General features: G+C 42.0%; 1 non-coding gene across 1 annotated transcript; it reads right to left on the bottom strand.

Moving 5' to 3' along the window:
- Positions 1-3183: 3183 nt before the first annotated feature.
- Positions 3184-3397, bottom strand: LOC126021374 (small nucleolar RNA U3). Its single transcript, XR_007499902.1, has one exon. It is a non-coding gene; the product is annotated as a small nucleolar RNA U3 (small nucleolar RNA).
- Between the last annotated feature and the right edge of the window lie 1613 nt (positions 3398-5010).

Raw genomic sequence — 5010 nt, 5'->3', positions numbered from 1 at the left:
TGTGCCTCTTAATGGGAGAGTTTTTTAGACCGTTAACATTTAAGGAAATTATTGACAGAGGGGACTGTAGTGCAGTTGTGTTGTGTAGGGTGGTTGTTGTTACAATCAGCGGTTTGGATTATGTAGTTTGTCTCTGAGTAGGTCATTTAGGATCGTTTTGTTTGCTCAAATAATGCAAGGTCATTTTTGTTTAAGAATGTTTTTAGTCTGCCCTCCCATATGAATGAGAGTTTTGCTAGATATTGGACCCTAGGTTAGAAATTTTTTTTATCCAGGCATTTAAATATGTTGTTCCATCTCTTCTTGCTTGAATTATTTCAAATGGGAGATCTGGTTTGATTCTTATTTCCCTTCCTTTGTACTTGAGGGTTTTTTTTCCCTTATTGCTTTAAGGAGATCATCTTTATCTTTGTTTTTTTGCCATTTGGATTACTATATGACTTGATGTTGGTTTATTAGGGTTTATTTTATTAGGGATTCTCTCCACTTCCTGGATTTGCACTGAAGTTTCTTTCCAGAGGGTGGGAAAGTTCTCTGCTATTATTTTTTTGACTATTTGTTCTTCCCCTTTCCCTATTTTCTCCCATTCTGGTATATCCACAATTCTTAGGTTATTTCTTTTGTCCTTGTTCATTAGATACTGGACTTTTTCTTCCAGTGCTTTCTTGGTCGTTTTTTGTTTGCAGTTTTTCTTCGAGTTCTTCAATGTGCTTCTCCAACTGTGTGTTTCGGCTCATAAGGCTTGTTACATTGTCTTTTAATTCCTTCAATTCCTTTTGTATGGAATCTCTCACGTTCTTTAAAATTCATTCTTTAATTTGGCTGATTTGTTCATCCATAAATTTTTTATACTTGGTGGCTAGCGTTTCTTTCATTTCTTTATCAATTCTTGCATTTCCTTCCTCATGGCTGCCTTTAGGTCTCTTTCCCATTGATCTGTGAGTTTTGGTGGACTTGGAAACCTGCCAGGGTTTGTCTCCGTATCTCCAGATGTTAGGGTTCTCCTTAATTTACCCATATTTTTTTGCATTTATTGGTCTGTCTTGGAGTGTTGTGCCTTCCAAATTCAGCCTGTTTTGGCCCCTGGTAGCTTGGGGATGGGTTCCCTCCCTGAGCATGGTTCTAGAGGGGTCTGTTGGGTGAGGTCACTGAGGTTTGGCTCCTCGTGTGTTTTCTGGTGGGGCCTGATCAGTTGTTCTTCCCTTTTGATGTCAGCTATTTCATTTCCGCTCCTGGCCACTGTGGTGGGGGATGCTGTTGAGCCTATCTCCTTTGCCCCACTCCCCTACCTGAGAGTCAGAACTGCCTATTTCTTTAGTGTGCCTAATCAATTCCCTCTGCTTAGTCCTGCCATCTGGTGCAGTTCCGCTCCTTGCCACAATGGTGGACGGTACTGTTGAGCCTAGGTCCCTGCCCTCTCTCCCCTGTCTGGAAGTCAGCAGAGCTTTGCCCTCTCCGGGTCTCAGCCAAAGAAATTCCCTCAATCAGAACCCCAGCAGCTTCTCTTAGCCCCTGGAGTTTGAAGTCCACTTTTCGGCTCAGGGGTGTGGGCTGCTGTAGCCCACCCAAAGGTCAGGGGAGTGGTCCAAGCCCGTCCCAGCGTAGCTGGGCAGCTCGGAAGCCAGTCAGAGGGTGCCTAGGGTTCGATTGCTCCCTCACCCGTGTCTGCACGTGTCTGGTGCCACAAGTGGATTGCGCACTGGGGACTCCTGGGGGTGGTTGCTCCCTTACTTGTGTCTGAGCCAGTGTGTGGGTCTGGGGTGTGCACAGGGAGTGCCCTGGGTATTCACTCCCCCACTGGCTCCAGGCCTGCGTGAGGGTCTGGGCTGCGGTTCTGGGGTGAGTGCAGGGGGTACCTGGGTAGCTCGGTCCCTCACCTGCTTCTGGGCGTCTGTGAGTCCTGCTTGCGGGGTCTGGGGCGGGCACAGGGAGTACCTGGGAAGCTCAGTCCCTCACCGGCTTTTGGGCTGGCCTGTGAGTCTGGCATGCAGGGTCTGAGGCGGGTGCAAGGTGTACCTGGGGAGCTCGGTCCCTCACCGGCTTCCAGGCTGGCCTGTGAGTTGGTGCACGGGGTCTGAGGTGGACACAAGGGGTGCATGAGGAATTTGGTCCCTCACCAGCTTCCAGGCTGGTCTGTGAGTCTGGCACGCGGGGTCTGGGGCAGGCGCAGGGGGCGCAGGGGGTACCTGGGGAGCTCGGTCCCTTACTGGCTTCTGGGTTTTCTTAAACATTTTTACTTATTTATTTTATTTTATTTATTTTTTAAGCACTCTGACAATCCCATAAGGGCCTGGCTCCCAACTATACCCTATGAATAGAACTCTATTTGTCTATAAGTGGACGTAAATTTGTATGCAGTGGACTTCTATATGTTTGCCTAATCTATACTGTAAATAAGACATGAGTATATTATATATAGCCCCTCTTATATATTATCCTTCCTCCCATCCCATTAATGATTTTATAACTTTTTCTACCCCTAAGTCACTCAATCCTGATTCATTATCTTCCCTAATTAACCCTCTTTATTCTCAGTTCATAACTCCTCAGAACTAAGACTGTCTTCCTGCCCCAGGAAGCTGCCACCCAGATTCCAAAGAAAAAGACACTGTTTATCTCCCTAGCAAGAAACTGCAGACATCACTCCTGATGAATCATTCTATGTGGCCCTTTTTCTTCCACATGTTCTCAATGTGTACTGTTGTTTGATACCAGGTTAAGCTCCAGAGATATCCCTATCTCATGGACACTACCTGATTCCTTACTGCTGCAAACCATTTATAAGACTCCATAAGACCACACTGTGGGATGAAATATGCCCTCCATTTTTATCCCCCCACCCTCATGCTATCTCAAAAGACAATGGGAATATCGATATTTTGTATGTTTATTTCCTTAATAGTTATAACTCATAATCTATTTATTTTCATATGAAGAGGTAGCCTCCGCCATCTTTCTTTTTTGTCTTGTTTTGGTTCTGCTTAGTAAGAAATTCTAGTAGAAAAGTCTTGATTGGTATAAGAGCTCAGGTCAAAACCAAGGCACAGAGATTGTACAGATTCTCATTTTTACTCCACAAAGTACTAATAATATGATATGGCTTGATTCTTTTTTGCATAAGCACACTAAAATTGGGAAATATATATAGAAACAAGTTTTTATTTTTATTTATTTTTAATTTTTATCACTCAGACTGCATCTTCTCCCTCTACCCCTTCCAGAGAAAAGGGAGAACGATCACCAATGGCCAAAGGTGGTCGCAGAAGCAATATATAGAGCTGGCTTCACACTCAGGAGAGGACGCTCTGACTCCTCCTTGTGGCTTAGGGTGCTCTACACGATCAGAGAAAATTCTCTAGTCACATACTATAGAAATGATCCCTGAAAGTATAGTCTTACAAGTTTTTATTTAGTAGGAATAAGAACCCACAAATTTCACAATACGGGGTGCCTTCCACCCTGAACATTTGTCATGAGAACTCAACTTAGACCTCAAGTGATCGGACATTGACCATCCAATCCTGAACCCTGGATCTCAACTTTAGATCTAGCATAGTTCCCTGCGTCAGCACCAAAAATCAAACTCCCATCTTGGGGAGGCCCTAATATTATGCTGGCACCAACTTGAGCAAGGTAGGTTCATATGACACCCTGATGATGAGGAAACAGCAACAATCTTGATCTAAGAGTAGGTTGTCCAACCTAAGCACCTAAGGGTAAGATAAAATCAGAAGAGACTCCATCCTAAGATCTGTGCAAAAATAAATATCTCTAATTATGAAGACTGACTAAAACAACCATGACTAAGCGGAACGTTTCCTGGAAACATAAAGAAAGACTATCCTAGGTTTTGTTTTACGATCTGTGCAAAAACCAAGAACCTTTAATTATAGAGGACTGATTTGAACAGGTGGAACTGAGCAGAATGTTTCCTGGCATCATAAGGAAAGACCGTGGGTTTTGACAACTAACATGTCCAGAGTTTGTAGTCAGTCATGACAGTATGATTCAAGAGTAGGGACACCCTGCATCTCTTAGGCCAAAGGAATTTATTTTTAATTTCCCCAATATTACTGTGTCTATGCAAAAACAAACAAACAAAAATACCCCCAAAAACAAATATGCCTAATCTGCCCTCCACTTTATTTTTATTATTTTTCTTCTTTCTCTTTTATTTTAATTTTATTATAATTATAGATTCTAGAAACTTAAAAGATACTTATAGCTTTTTTTTTAATAATTATAGAACATGAAACATCTTGTTCTGCCTCATATTTCTATGTCTTCCTACAAACTGAGAAAAAAAATGGAAGGGACTCAGTGACAAAATGGTCTCAGGAAGAGTGAGTGGGAAAAAAAGAAAAAGGTCATAATTAAATATTCAAACCAACGTCAATGACAAGAGACCAAAATACAATAAGCTATAAACAAAAGCTACATACTGTGTATACAGTTCAGGTGGTTAAGGGTGGAGCTATGGGATGCATTCTAGGAACTATGGAGGAGGGAGGTCAACACTGGTAGTGGGAATGGTCTTACTTCACTGTCACTATATATCTGAATTACAACTGTAAAAGACTTTTAATTCACATTAGTCTCAATAACAATTATGAAAAAGAAAAAAATTGATTATAGGATGTAGATCGAGGATGAGGGTTAACTGCAAAGGGCCAAACTGCAATCAGAACTGTACATTACCTGAAGCATTAGAGGAACAAAAGTGAAGATTTATCCATTGAGTGACTCAAAGTCTTAGGAGATTCTATTGTTTCTCCCACCACCAACTCAGCATTAGATGAATTAGGTCAAGAACTGCCTCCAGCAACTTTTTCTGCCTCTCTGCATGAAGCTTTATTTCAACTAACAAAGCTTGCTTAACTTGAGTCTATGAAAGGCTCAATCTCATCAAAAGTTCTTGTCCAGGGGACTGGTAAATTAACTTCTTCCAGAGTCTTTAGTTAATAGAACATTTTGGAATTGTTTGTCTACTTATTTATTTTCTGGGAGAAC

Source organism: Suncus etruscus, chromosome 10 (genome assembly GCF_024139225.1).
Source record: "Suncus etruscus isolate mSunEtr1 chromosome 10, mSunEtr1.pri.cur, whole genome shotgun sequence".
NCBI lineage: Eukaryota > Metazoa > Chordata > Mammalia > Eulipotyphla > Soricidae > Suncus > Suncus etruscus.
Note: the sequence above shows the minus strand (reverse complement) of the source record. Positions and strands in the feature narration are given on the sequence as shown.